The sequence below is a fragment of the Hemiscyllium ocellatum genome, chromosome 4, assembly GCF_020745735.1.
Source record: "Hemiscyllium ocellatum isolate sHemOce1 chromosome 4, sHemOce1.pat.X.cur, whole genome shotgun sequence".
In the NCBI taxonomy this organism is placed as follows: Eukaryota; Metazoa; Chordata; class Chondrichthyes; order Orectolobiformes; family Hemiscylliidae; genus Hemiscyllium; species Hemiscyllium ocellatum.
The window spans coordinates 130,219,370-130,233,873 of NC_083404.1; the positions used below are offsets into that span (position 1 = coordinate 130,219,370).

Consider the following 14,504-nt stretch of genomic DNA (forward strand, 5'->3'; position numbering starts at 1 on the left):
GTAGTTGTGCTGCCTGAAAACCTAACAATGTGGAATACAACTGAAATACTTCATACAGACAGACGCTCTGCAAGTGCAGGTTTCCAATAGGAGATAGATATAACAAACATTACAGTAGCCACATACAGCTTGCATTATACATCACTCACTATAGGTTCAAGACTTTAACCAGCTAAAAATTCTCATGCTTTAAGTAATTACTTCATTTTCATTTGTTTCCCAAGATACGTTAAATGACCTGAATATTACAACAATCTTGTGAAGACAGCATGCTGTTCACAAATTGCATGCCTACAACTAAACTTCAGTCAGTCATTCATTGGCTGTAATATACTGAGGCATCTACATAAACACCACACTTCATTTTTTCAACATTCTCACTTCCAAGACCTTGGTTAATACCAATACTTTTAGAATAGCCTTTCAGGGAGTTTTACCTTGGTGTGGGAGTGTGTATAGTGTATGAAAAGAGGAAAGAAGTGTAGGGAAAGAGTTAAGTTTGGAGTTTTGTGAAACAAGAGGTTCTGCTGAGCATGACTCAGATCAGATAAGCACATGCAGTTAACAATGGGGTGCTGGAGGAAAGGGTAATGTGTTAACAAGGTGAAAAGTATTCATTATGTGAAGCCAATTATTCACTGTGTAACAATAGAACGCTTAATCTTTATTACTGACACTCGCTGATTATAATGGTTACCCAATCAACATGTATGTTGCCTTATCTGAATGCTCCTCCTTGTAAAATGACGATATAATTAATTAAGAAACTGCTGCTTGAGAGAGAAGACTGAGAACTCCTGGGCAACTGTTCTCCCTCCCTCCAGGGCCTAGAATAAAGATGAAGTAGGTAAAACTATACTGTGTCTCTGAGTATGAGGCGAGAAACGGGACGACAATATCTACACCAATGTTGTCACCCCATTTCCCGCCTCAGTTGAAGCAAAACACAATGAATAACTTGTGACAGCATCATGTTGAAGAGTTTACACAAAGTTTTTTTTCCCGAATACAAATACAACCTATTCTAGGACAGAAGGAGCTCATGCTAAGTTTCAAGGGAGTAAAGGGAGACTGGATGGCCTTAATATAAAGATGCAAGGCATTACGGGCAACATATAAGCTTTCTGTTGGTTAACCAAAGAGTGGCAATAAATGGTGGACATCAATCGCATTCTGGTTGGCAGCAACTAGCGGTGTGCCTCAGGGATCAGTGATGACACCACAATTATTCATAATTTACATAAATGATTTGGAGTTGGGGGAAACCACATGTAGTGTGTCAAAGTTTGCCAATGACACTAAGATCAGTGGCAGAGCAAAGAGTACAGAGGACTGAAACTTTGAACAGATACTTTACGGGAGTGCGTAAAGGTCTGGCAAAGGGAGTACAATGTTAATAAATGTGAAGTCAATCCATTTTAGTAGGAGTAACAGTTAAAAAAGGACATTACTTAAATGGCAAGAAATTGTAGCACGTTGCTGTGCAGAGGGACCTGGATGCCCTTACGGATGAATCACAGAAGGGTAGTTTGCAGGTACAACAGGTAATTAAGAAAGCAAATGGAATTTTGACCTTCATTGCTGAAGGGATTGAGTTTAAAAGCAGAGAAATTATGTTGCAGCTGTGGACTGCTGGTGAGGCCATACCTGGAGTAGTGTGTGCAAGTTTGGTCTCCTTGAGAAAGGATGTATTGCCACGAGAAGAAGTGCAGAGGAGGTGGACTAGATTGGTTCTGGAGTTGAGGAAGTTGGCTTATGAGGAGAGACCGAGTACACGAGGATTATATTCGTGGGAATTTAGAATCGGGGTGGGGTGAATTTTTTAGAAACATAAAATTATGAAGGGAATAGATCAGATAGTAGTGGAAACATCCTCTCTAATTCTACATAAAACTAGGACAAGAGGGCACAGCCTCAAGATTAGGGGGGACAGATTTAGGACTGAATTAAGGAATGTCTTCACCTAGAAGTTTGCGACTTGATGGAATTCCCTGCTCAGCGAAGTGGTTAAGGCTTCCTCAGAAAATGCTTTTAAAGCCAAAATAATTCCTTTAACTGTTCAAAAAAATTAAGGGTTATGGTGAAAGGGCAGGTAAGTGGAGCTGAGGCCACGAACAGGTCAGCCATGATCTTACTGAATGGCAGAGCAGGCTCAAAGGGCCAGACGGCCTACTCCTGTTCCTAGTTATTAACTTCTTAGTATCAACACTAGGAGTATTATATGAAAGACAGATTTGTTAAGGATGTGGAATTGTGGTGGCATTGCCATCACAGATTTGGTTGAGGGAAAAGAGCTGACAACTCAACATTTCAGGATATAGGATCTTCAAGCAGGACAGGGTAGGGTATAAATGAGGTAGTGTCACATTATCAATGAGTCAGCTACTGTAGTAAGGAGGGATGATAATTTTGGAAGGGTTTTCAAATGAGACGGAGGGTACAATGTAAAAAAACCTTTTTAAAAAAGGGTTCAGTCACACTGCTGACATGTGTTTCAGCCCCACTTAGCCAGCAATAGAGGAACAGATATTGTTTTTACATATTACACTAAATTGCATAATAGTGTAATTATGTTCAGGTTTTCAACTTCCCCAACATTAATTGGGATATCCATAGCATCAAGAATTTACAGGTGGCCTATTGCTTGAAATGTCTTCAGAAGAGCTTTTATATCAACATGGAAAAGGTCAACAAGGGACAATTCAATGCTAACGTGAATTCCAGAGAACAAGGTCGGAAAAGTGCTCAAGGCGGTAGTGGGACAGCATTTTAATACAAGCTACTTCAACATCATACATTTTAAAAAAAGAAGGATGTTTAGTATTTGGTGGTAGGACTTTTAAGACTGCATTAAAATAAAGCAGAATCTGACCAAATTAGACTGGGAACAGCCACTTCGGATACATCTACAACTGATCGCTGAGACATTCAAAATGGAATTGGCAAGTGGATGAAATATAGTCGTCACAAGCCCAGAGGACCCTGACTACCTATAAATATTCAGGATGGGAAAAATTTCTGGCTGTAACAGCTGCTCCTTTTTTGAAGTATTTTAGTTGCTGGAGGTGATTTCCTTGAATTCCTGGAGCAGCAATTACTGTTTTATATGCTGTTGCATTTTTTTTTCTCCAAAGTTCCAAAACAGAGTCAAAACAATAGCAGTTTTAAAAGGGACAAGAACAGACAAAGGAAGCACAAGATGAGGTCAGTGTAGGAGAGAAAAAGGGAAAGAAACTGACACTGCCTTTGCTGTTTGAATTCATGTATCGCTGGATATCGGAGTGCGTCTGGGAAAATTAAACAGTGAAATTCACAATTGATCTTGGAGGAACTGTTGGGTGAAGTTCACAGCACAGAAGCAGCTAAGTTAATTGTTGTTTTAAGTGTGATCTGCAGAAAGTCTGCAGTAGTGAGTAGAGTGGATTCTTTCTTGACTATGTGTTTTTGGAGATATGTCTCTTGATTAAACTTAAAACATAAGCCATAACTATTAATTTCACCTGGGGCAGAGTTTGTAGACGAGTAAGACGGTGTTATTTTCTGGGTCTGTAGATTGTGAAGAGGCAAAAATGGCCTTTCGTAGAGTGATATGTGCTTCTTGTCAGATGTGGGAGTTTAAAAGAGAGTTTAAGGGTGATAGCGGATTATATCTGCCATAAATGCTGTTGGTTAAGAATCTTTTCAGATCAAATGGATCGGTTGGACAGACAGTTAGAAGCAATGAGGAATTGACAACAACAACAGTATGTAATGGATGGCAAGTATATAAAAGGGGGAAAGTCTCAGACACAGTCACATAGATAGGTTAACTCCAGGAAAGGTAAGAGAGCTAGTACAGGAGCCTTCTGTGGCTATACCCATTTCAAACAAATATGCCGTTTTGGAAAGTGTAGGGGGCGATGGATTTTCAGGGGAACGTAGCACAAACAGCCAAGTTTCTGGTATTGAGACTGGCTCTAATGCAACGAGGTGTAGGTCGGGTTCCAAGAGATCAACTGCGTTAGGAGATTCTCTAGTCCGAGGTATAGACAGACATTTCTGTGGCCAGTAGCGAAAAATTAGAATGGTGTGTTGCCTCTCTGGTGCCAGGATCAAGGATGTCTCAGAGGGTGCAGAATGTTCTCACAGGGGAAGAGGGACCAGCAAGATGTCATTGTCCACACTGGAACCAATGACATAGGAAGGGAAAAGGTTAAGTGTCCAAAGGGAGATTCAAGAGTTAGGCAGGAATTTAAAAAGGGAGGTCCTTGAGAGTAGTAATAAATGGAATACTCCTGGTGCTACTAGCTAGTGAGGGCAGGAATAGGAGGATAGAGCAGATGAATGCATGGCTGAGGAGCTGGTGTATGGGGGAAGGATTCACATTTTTGGATCTTTGGAATCTCTTTTGAGGTAGAAGTGACTTCTACAAAGGAGGATAGATTGCACCTAAATTGGAAGGGGACTAATATACTGGCAGGGAAATTTGCTAGAGCTGCTTGGGAGGATTTAAACTATTAAGGTGGGGGGATGGGACCCAGGGAGATAATGAGGAAAGAGGTCAATCTGAGACTGATACACTTGACAACAGAAGAGAGTCAAGCAGTCAGGGCACGCAGGGACAAGGTAGGACTAATAAATTAAACTACATTTATTTCAATGCAGGGGGCCTAACAGGGAAGGCAGATGAACTCAGGGCATGGTTAGAAACATGGGACTGGGATATCATAGCAATTACAGAGAAATGACTCAGGGATGGGCAGGACTGGCAGCTTAATGTTCCAGAATACAAATACTACAGGAAGGATAGAAAGGGAGGCAAGAGAGGAGGGGGGAGTGGCATTTTTGATAAGGGATAGCATTACTGCTGTGCTGAGGGAAGATATTCCTGGAAATACATCCAGGGAAGTTATTTGGGTGGAACTGAGAAATAAGAAAGGGATGATCACCTTATTAGGATTGTATTATAGACCTCCTAATAGTCAGAGGGAAATTGAGAAACAAACTTGTAAGGATATCTCAGTTATCTGTAAGAATAATAGTGTGGTTATGGTTGGAGGATTTTAACTTTCCAAACAGAGTGGAACTGCCATTGTGTTAAGGATTTAGATGGGGAGGAATTTGTTAAGTGTGTACAAGGACATTTTCTGATTCAATATGTGGATGTACCTACTAGAGAAGATGCAAAACTTGACCTACTCTTGGGAAATAAAGCAGGGCAGGTGACTGAGGTGGCAGTGGGGGAGCACTTTGGGGCCAGTGACCATAATTCTACTGGATTTAAAATAGTGATGGAAAAGAATAGACTAGATCTAAAAGCTGAAGTTCTATTTGGAGAAACGCCAATTCTGACAGTATTAGGCAAGAACTTGCAAAAGCTGATTGGAGGCAGATGTTCGCAGGTAAAGAGACAGCTGGAAATGGAAAGCCTTCAGAAATCAGATAGCAAGAATCCACAGAAAGTATATTCCTGTCAGGATGAAAGGAAAGGCTGGTAGGTATAGGGAATGCTGGATGATTAAAGAAATTGAGGGAATGGTTAACAAAAAGAAGGAAGTATATGTAAGGTATCGACAGGTTAGATCAAGTGAACCCTTCGAAGAGTTTAAGGGCAGTAGGAATATAGTTAAGAGGGAAATCAAAAGGGCAAAAAGGGGACATGAGATAGCTTAGGCAAATAGAACTAAGGAGAATCCAAAGGGCTTTTACAAATATATTAAGGACAAAAGAGTAACTAGGGAGAGAATAGGACTCCTCAAAGATCAGCAAGGCGGCCTTTGTGTGGAGCCGCAGAAAATGGGGGATATACTAAATGAATATTTTGCATCAGTATTTACTGTGGAAAAGGATATGGAAGATATACACTGTAGGGAAATAGATAGTGACACCTTGCAAAATGTCCAAATTACAGAGGAGGAAGTGCTGGATGTCTTGAAACACAAAGGTGGATAAATCCTGATCAGGTGTACCCGAGAACTCTGTGGGAAGCTAGCGAAGTGATTGCTCGGCCTCTTGCTGAGATATTTGTATCATCGATAGTCACAGGTGAGGTGCCAGAAGATCGGAGGTTGGCTAACGTGGTGCCACTATTTAACAAGTGTGGTAAGGAGGACAAGCCAGGGAACTATCGACCAGTGAGCCTGACCTCAGTGGTGGACAAGTTGTTGGAGGGAATCCTGAGGGTCAGGATGTACATGTTTTTGGAAAGGCAAGGACTGATTAGGGATAGTAAACATGGCTTTGTGCATGGGTAATCATGTCTCACAAACTTGATTGAGTTTTGTGAGGAAGTAACAAAGAGGATTGATTAGGGCAGAGTAGTAGATGTGATCTACATGGACTTCAGTAAGGCATTCGACAAGGTTCCCCATGGGAGACTGATTAGCAAGGTTAGATCTCATGGAATACAGGGAGAATTAGCCATTTGGATACAGAACTGGCTCAAAGGTAGAAGACAGAGGGTGGTGGTGGACAGTTGTTTTTCAGACTGCAAGCCTGTGCCCAGTGGAGTGCCATAAGGATCAGTGCTGGGTCCACTATTTTTTGTCATTTACATACATGATTTGGATGCAAGCATTAAGAGGTATAGTTAGTAAGCTTGCAGATGACACCAAAATTGGAGGTGTAGTGAACAGAGAATGGGCTGAGGAGTGGAAGATGGAGTTTGATTCAGATAAATGCGAGGTGCTGCATTTTGGGAGACAAATTTTAGCAGGAATTATACACTTAATGGTAAGGTCCTCGGGAGTGTTGCTGAACAGAGAGACCTTGCAGGTTCATAGCTCCTTGAAAGTGTCCACTACACCTCCAATTTTGGTGTCATCTGCAAACGTACTAACTGTAGATCGGATAGTGAAGGCGGCGTTTGGTATGCTTTCCTTTATTGGTCAGAGTATTGAGTAGAGGAGTTGGGAGGTCATGTTGTGGCTGTACAGGACATTGGTTAGGCCACTGTTGGAATACTGCGTGCAATTCTGATCTCCTTCCTATCGGAAAGATGTTGTGAAACTTGAAAGGGTTCAGAAAAGATTTATAAGGATGTTGCCAAGGTTGGAGGATCTGAGCTACAGGGAGAGGCTGAACAGGCATTTTTTTAAAAAAGATTAGATTCCCTGCAGTGGGGAAACAGGCCCTTCGGCCCAACAAGAGCAACCCACCCAGACCCATCCCCTAAACTATATTTACCCCTGACTAATGTAGAGCTGAAAATGTGTTGCTGGAAAAGCGCAGCAGGTCAGGCAGCATCCAAGGAGCAGGAGAATCGACATTTCAGGCATGAGCCCTTCTTCAGGAATTGTGCCTTGGATGCTGTCTGACCTGCTGTGCTTTTCCAGCAACACATTTTCAGCTCTGATCTCCAGCATCTGCAGTCCTCACTTTCTCCCTGACTAATGCACCCAACAATATGGGTAATTTATCATGGCCAATTCACCTAACCTGCATGTCTTTGGACTGTGGGAGGAAATCAGAGCACCCGGATGAAACCCACGCATGGGGAGAAACACACGGGGAGAACGTGCAACTCCACGCAGACAGCTGCCTGAGCGGGAATTGAACCTGGGTCCCTGTCGCTGTGAGGCAGCAGTGCTAACCAAAGAGCCAACGTGCCGCACGCCCCTCCCCACCCCAGCAGCCCTCACCCAAATTTTTAATTAGTCTCCAGCCGCAGAGAAGGTACCAGAGGACTGGTAGCTCATGTGGTTCCACTTTTCATGAGTGATGTTTGAGATAAGCCAGGAATTACAGAGCAGTTATTCTCACAGTGGAAGAGAAATTATTTGAGAAAATTTTGAAGGGGAAAACCAATCTCTATTTAAACAGGTATAGTTTGATCAGAGTTAGCCAGTACTGTAACTACTTTGGAGGAAGGGAGGGAGGTCATGCCCAACAAATGAGGTAACATTTTGAGGTGGTGAACAGGTAAGAAGCTGAGAATAAGACAACTGATATTGAAGGTGGTAAACAGCTGTTAGTGTGACTGAGGACCAGCATCCAGTGGGACCACAGGGATCTATGCTGGGTCTCACATTGTTTGTACCATAAATATGAAGAAAAATAAGATTAAAGAAAAACATGGGGAGATAAGTTAGTTTGTGGATGACATGAAAATTAACCAAGTGGTTAACAGTTAAGAAGGTGGTCTTAGGTTACAGGACAGAAGGCAGAACAGTGGCAGATGGAATTTAACCCTGATAAATGTGAAGTGATGCACTTTGTAAACAGTAACATGACATGGGAGTATGGAATGAATAGCAGAACATTTGGAAGCTCAGAGGTATCATGAGTGCTTGTCCACAGGTCCCCCAGAAGGCAACAAGGTAGCATAATAGAGTAGTTAAGAGCTGCTTATAGGACACTCATATCTTTAGTTAGGTCACATCTCAAGTACCCAGTGCAGTTCTGGTCACCACAGGAAAGATGTGATTGCACTAGAGGAGCTTTAGAGATTCACCAGGACATGCCTAGAATAGTGTAGTGTAGTTTAGCAACAAGAGGTGCTGGATCAGCTCAGCTTGAAACAAAATCTTTTCACCCAGAGTACAGTAAGAATGTGAAACACACTGTCTGGGAGAGTAGTTGTGGCAAGAAATTTCACAACTGTTAAAAGTACTTGGATGAAAACTTGAAATGCCATAACATTCAAGACTACAAGCCAAGTGCTGGGAAGTGAAACATATACATTCTTACAATAAATTTTGTAGGTGAAAATTAAGTATTCTGAGGGTTCTCCTCAGTACTATCTAATTCTATAAATACAAGTTGTGGCTGTTATAAGTAGCATTAAGTTTAATTCTTAACCTCCCATAATTTGACATCTACCATATCAAAATTAAAGAAGGCAACATATTTTGCATGGTGGAGTTAAGAGTAATGTGTTGATGGAATTTTACCATAGGTTGAAACCGTACATCCTACTGCTTAAAAACTAGTAGGGAGTTTAACCATTAAAAAGTAATCATGCAGCATTACTTTCACAATTAAGGATTCATCAATGAACACAACTTTTATACATTCCTTCAATTCAGCATATCTACTGCACGCCATATACTGTAAATAGAATTGCGAGGAGCAAGTTCAGTGACACTATGCTGCTCTTTGTAAGAGGAATGCAGTCAGTCTCCAGCCCCTTCCCTCTCTCTCCACAATGTTTGTCTCCTTTCAAGAATTCAGAATCCCTTTTGAAGATTCGTACTGAATCTATTTATCCAATACAACGTGCACTCCAGATATGAAAAGTTTCTACAAATTGCAAATGCAGTTACTTTTGCCATCCAATGCGCAACTTCAGAAACAAGGGCAAAACTTTTTCAACAGATTGACTGAGGTGAAATAAAGCAGGTTAATACATCGAGTGCCAGTGAAACTCGATCAAAAACCCTGAAGCAGCTCGGGGAATACTCACCCTACATTAAAAATGTAGATACGTGCAGCACTAATGAGTCTCTAAATAACGGACTGAATTCTACCGGCCAGCCGCTCTTTACGGTTTAGGCCCAGTCCAACACCATCCGCGGGTACTCAACATCCAAAGCCCAAAGGGGGCGGAGTTTTAATCCACGCGCTTGCGCCGCCACCCCAGTTCTGCCCCTCCCCCCACACCGGTCCCAAAGCAACAGGATGTTCCCGCCCCCCTTCCTCGATCAAAGGGAGCTTTCCCCCCCCACCCCACCCCACTCCCCACTGCCCGCTGTGAAGGCGCGACAATCCTTCCAGTTGGCCGTCTCCTGTTCGTTGCTCGCGCTGGAGACGGTTTGAATTCGAACGAGGGCGTCCGTTATTGGCGCGCGCGCGGCCGCCTAACCGCCAAAACAGTCAGCCCACACGTGGAATAGCCTTCGTCATCAGGCACCAGAACCGCCGCTGAAAATATTCAACCAAAGTGTTTTTTTTGTGTGTGGAATTGAACATGTTCGCAGCTACGACTGAACCCATTCAAGGGAGGAGGGGGCTGAAGTTAATGCCGGAAGGCCTCAGGCCCGAAATGCTAACTTCTTTTTCTGTCCGAGATGCTGTCTCACCTGTTGAAGTTTTTCACAATTTTCGATTATTTTATAGTTAGGAATAAGCGAAGTGTTTCGGACACTGTACGCTGAAACATAATCACGATAAATCGTGTAAAGGTGAAAACTTTCAGCTTTGCGGGCCGGCTTGTTATGTGATGCGCGGTGAGGCCAATGGCTGACGCACGGGAAAAGAATAAATGGACGTGTTGGGTGACAATGGAAATTTGTGGCCGGCTGAGGTGGACGTTATGAAGTGGGTGTCAGTTCAGATCTGGTTCCCATTGCCCCCCAACCCATTACTGCAAACCAGTATATTCCTGTGAAAACATAACGTCAAACTCGAACACTAATGATGAATTTCTAAAACATGATCTCATACCTTTATCCCCAGCGTAAACGTAAAACCGAAATCTCAACAGGAAATCTCAATAACTTACGCATTTAATTTATTGACGAGGGAAATCAGGAACATTTATTTTGACAACTTCAAAAGGACAGATCAGGGGCTTAATCTAAAAAGCTTCGTTAAAGAATCTTAAAGAAGAACTTCAGGAAGGAAATAGAACTGCTACCATAAGTTATTGTCCACAGGAGGCTAGGAACCTCGGGTTCCCCAATAAATACATCTTGTCTCGTTATTATTGATGTTTTTATTTTGCTTTATTGATGGTTGCATTAAACTTTTAACAACATTTGGTATCGTGATTGTGGTGTATGCAATCTGAAGGCAGTTTACATTTGTACCAGTATTGGAACGTTTTTATGCTCTTCAATGTAAATTGGTACGTATGGCACGTGTACAAACATTAACCTCTAGTTAGTTCACACTATTGCAGTGTGTTGTAGCATTGATGGTACTGAGTTGTGGTGTTTATATAAAGTCAAGGCAGTCAATTAATTTGAGCCTTGGTGTCTAAACTTAATTTACACGTAGATCCTTGTCTCCTTCTGTAGTTAATGCATGGTAGAATTAAGAATCAATCTCTGTGGATTCAGAGATACAGAAAAAGATGAGACATCTTGAGGTCTCTGCCAAAATAAAAAAAAACTTATGGAGCCGACACTGGAATAGGTAGTGAATTGTTGTCCCGTTGTGTCATGCAACTCCATATATGCATGAGCATTGCTCACTTGAATGCTGTCAATAATTTGCCTCCAGTATAGTTTGCAGGCTAAGGGTGCCCACTTCTTAGAGCTGGCAACTATCCTCTAAGCTTTAACCATGAACAGGTTCCATGTTGACATTAACCTTTAAAGTCTCAGCCTTGCCAATGTCATCTGGAAATGTTGCATTGATGTCACATTTAAGCAAGTGAGCCGATCAGTAAGCATTTTCCCAATAACTAATTTCGTGTTAGAAAAGGACCACCAAAATGTGGCTAAAGCTGTTGTGGTTCTGCTCGCCGAGCTGGAAGCTTTTTAAGATGGTTGTTATCTTGGATGATGATGACAACATTAATAGTGTTGTAGACACTTGCTTGGACGAAAGGAATGAGGAATCTGATGATATTGCATTGGAATTAGCTGTACTCATTGTACGTACCCATTAGTCACCCTATTCAGATGCATTCTTCAAGCATCATACTATTTGGGTCCCTGTTGACAGTGAGACACTGGCATCATTATTTGAGCTTCTACAGCTATGAAACTTGTCTCAGTCAAGAGCTCAACCCAGTCTGCTTATCAGATTTACGGTTTGGTGTCTTCACATGAGTTTGATGAAACAAACACAAGACCACCACAGCCTTGCAGTTGAAGGCCTGTTAGTAGGCAGCCTGACTTGCAGGCACTTTGTCAGGGAAACCAATGATGTCAATTCAACTAGACAAACACATCATGTTTGTAGGTGACTCCATCAATCTCGTCTTGATTGAGAAAAACTAATGTTCTTCTCACTGCCTCAAGGTCAACCGCAATTTTGGCCAGGAGAATTAATCAAGTGACACGACAGGATGATATTGCAGACCTCAAAACATTTGCAGTTGAACCATCCTCTCTTCCTTCACAACCAAAGTATTGAAGTTGCACTGAATCAGGCAAGTGCAGAGAATTGCATCACACTACTGGCTTGTGCCTTATAAATGATATTGGGCTTTAGGACATGAGAAGGTGAGCTACTTACCTCATGTCTGACCTACTGTTGTGGCCACACTACTTAGGTAGCTAGTCCAGTTCAGTTTCTGATCAGTGGGAACCCCCAAAATGTTAATAGTTGTTGAAAATGTGGGTTCTCTTTAAACATGAGTATTCCTAGTATTTAATTATTAGCATTTCATATGTGGCATGAGATCTCAATTAACTGTGTTATTGTAGCAACTAGTGTGTATCACATAAATAAAAGATTTGTTGGGTACCATACTATTTTGAGTACAATGTTTTTGAAAATAATGTTTTGTTCTGAGAATGAATGAAACTAATCTCAAATGAAGGTGGCCAAACAGACAACATGACATCATGAGTAGCTATTCCATTGTCTTTGACAAAATGGACTCAGAGAATAGATTGATTTATTGTCAGCTACCTGCCCTTGGAAATGTTGGATATCAACAAATGCTTAGGGGAAGAGGATAGTCCTCATCAAGTGGCCCTCATTGAGCATTCTCATCAGTCTGTCTTCAGAGAGTCATCTTCTCCAGATGGAACATGATCCAGAAAAAAAGTTCCTAAAGCTTCAGGTAAAGAGCAGGAGGTTGCCTTCACAACTTAACAAGATCAATTCATTCTATGACTTTGGCCTGTTTGTTCTCTGGCATCAGTGAACCATCCCAGTTGTTACACTTTTTCTAAATTAATTTTGCTGATTAATTTATTTATTAAATCTGAACTTATGCTTCTTAACAAACTTAATAATTACCAGATAATTGTTACAAATTTTCAACTACCTCTATTAGGTGACTGTGATCATGACTCTTCCCCTCCCCACAAAAGTCAACAGTGGTGCCAGAAGCAAGATATCAAGAAAGTTGAAGTTTAATTGGTTTTATGTTGAAAGCTGGAAAGAAACAATCTTAAATATGTGTTGTCACTATGGCACTGGAATATTTTAGAATGTGACTTATGAATTAATAAGTTAGGATTGTAGGTGGTGAGAGCTATACTGGAAATTGTAGAAATATACAGTGGTATGATGAGTGTATCATTGTTATGCTTTTGAAAAAGGTTATGAAAGGAGAAACTGAGCCAGAAATAACCTGAAATCAGTTAGCCAATAGCGCCCATAGTGTCCCATATGTGTGGCATGATCTCGGGATGCTGGTGTAAACATGCAGCGGTGATTGTTACATCTGAAATAATAAACACGAGTGAATGTGGGGTGAAAATGCACTGAAGAAAGGTTTCAGACATGTACATATACTTGACAAAATGGTTATTGAGGTAGGAAGAGCAAGAAAATACTTTGAATGATAAGGTGTCGACACATATTCAATCCAGAAACTCACTTTAAAACAAAGTGGTTAAAAATAACTAAAAGAAAATGAATTTGGATTGAGACATGTGAAGGCTAACCATGGACACTTATTAAGAAATACCCAGAAGATGGGTACAGGTGAAGGGAGAGCTGAAGAATCTTTTAAGTCCATGCATCGTCAGTTGCTGTAACTGAATGTGCCATAACTAGCTAAGGATGAGCCAAAATCCACAAAAGATCATAAGAGCAGAAAGTAGGCCGTTCATTCCATTGAGTCTGCTCTGCCATCCAATCATGGCTGATAAGTTTCTCAATCCCGTTCTCCTGCTTTCTCCCCATAACTGTTGATACTCAAGAATCTATCTATTGCAGTCTTAAATGTACTCAAATGACCTGGCCTTGTTAAATTCGAGATGGCTCAGGAAATCCCTTATGGACCCAACCTGTAAGCCTCTCTTGGTTTGTCCCGGAGATCATACTCTGTGGTAGTCTGGAATACAAATTATTACCTTTATTTACCTATGACGTCAATATTACATTGTAACATAGATACCAATAAGCCAGGCTTGAACTAAGGTTTGAAAACCATTAGCAGATTAGCTCTTACCCCTAAGAGCTCTTTCTCAGGCTACTTATTGCTGCAAACAAGCTGTCTTTATACAGAATTTGGTATTATAATTTTAAAATGCCACATGTCCTTAATCAGATAAGCAGTAATAAATGTCAAAAGTTTGCAGAGGAAGAGAAATTCATTGACAGGTCTGACTATGCTTAACTAATTAAGCTGAATGCACATCAAAATGCGAAACCTTAAGCCAGGCCAAATGGTCAATTAGAGCTGTGCTTTTCCAGCACCACTCTAATCAAGACTTTGGTTTCCAGCATCTACAGTCATTGTTTTTACCCAAATGGTCAATTACTTTGGCTAGTGCATCATAACAGAAGACTAGTCTAAACTATGTGGAAAAGGTCGAGGTAACCTTGCTCAGCCAATATGACCAGTACCATTGTCCTACAAAATGACCTTTTATTTAAAATTCATCTTGGATTCCCAGAATGCAAATTAAATTCATAACATTCCCAGATCTCGAGCTCGAGGGAACTATACACAA

At 41.3% G+C, this 14,504-nt stretch overlaps 1 protein-coding gene across 4 annotated transcripts in view; it reads right to left on the reverse strand.

The window, feature by feature from the left end:
- cep192 (centrosomal protein 192) overlaps nt 1-9,477 on the reverse strand; it is a 182,503-nt gene extending 173,026 nt beyond the window's left edge. For all 4 annotated transcript variants that reach the window (XM_060823867.1, XM_060823868.1, XM_060823866.1 and 1 more), the window contains exon 1: nt 9,383-9,477. The gene's annotated coding sequence lies outside the window, so the exon portion shown is untranslated. The remainder of the gene's footprint in view (nt 1-9,382) is intronic.
- Nucleotides 9,478-14,504: the final 5,027 nt, after the last annotated feature.